Here is a 932-nt window from a genome sequence, read left to right as displayed (position 1 = left end):
ATTTATATTGTATACTGTGTGCTTGGACTTATCAAGATTACTATTGCATGTAGATGGAGGGCCGTCTCTTGAACAAAAAATTTAAATAAAAAGAAAAACCAATTCAAAAAAAACATAAAATAAAGAAGCAAAATATAAAAAAAAAAAAACAACCCCAAAAACACGTAACGGTTGGAGACATATTGCTGAGTCCCAAAGAGAACAACCACAAATATATCTCTTCAGGTGAAGAGAACCAAATCAATGATAAGATTTTCTCGGCCAGGAACGCAGAGGATCGCGTACGGCATCTTGCATATTGAAGTTAGCCGTCTATGACCGTGGCCTTAATAATATGAAAAAAACCAATGGCATTAACCATGTCGTACAGCGAGGCTCCGCAGATATATCTGTTGAAGTATAGGAATTGGAGCGAGCACTTGTTTAATTTGGGCATTGGCGCTCACAGTTTCAGGAGTGAAACGGAAATTGTGTCTGTTTGAGCACTCTCTATTGAAGTGGGTCGTAGTCAGGGGCAACAGTAGAGAAGAGCAAAAATAGCCCAGACTAGACCACGTCTATAATAGCGGGTCACACTTAAGCATTCGGAAGGAGCTCTCAGCGTTTTGCTTGGTTTGATGCCCTCGTTTCGCCATACTGTTCGAAATGTCCTTCTGAAGGTTATGGGCCACAGCATTCGCGCTATTCCAAGCATGCGCCAACGACTTGGTGAGACCGCCGAGGATATCGAGACTCCGGATACTCCACTTTAAATACCCTTTCTGGCGTTAGGAGGCCAGTGCCTTACATTAGGCCACTGGGGCTTCACAGCTCACAGGATCACCAGTTCTGTGCACATGCAGTGAGTTCCACTGTTATGCCACACTATGGGAAGCACAATGTGTGGTTTTGCATAGTATAACAATGGCCCCTGATGCTGCTGTAGCTTTAAC

The sequence above is a fragment of the Morone saxatilis genome, unplaced genomic scaffold (assembly GCF_004916995.1).
Source record: "Morone saxatilis isolate NCDOM2014 unplaced genomic scaffold, NCSU_SB_2.0 Contig1, whole genome shotgun sequence".
In the NCBI taxonomy this organism is placed as follows: Eukaryota; Metazoa; Chordata; class Actinopteri; family Moronidae; genus Morone; species Morone saxatilis.
The sequence above is the reverse complement of the archived record's forward strand: the minus strand, read 5'-3'. Positions refer to the sequence as shown.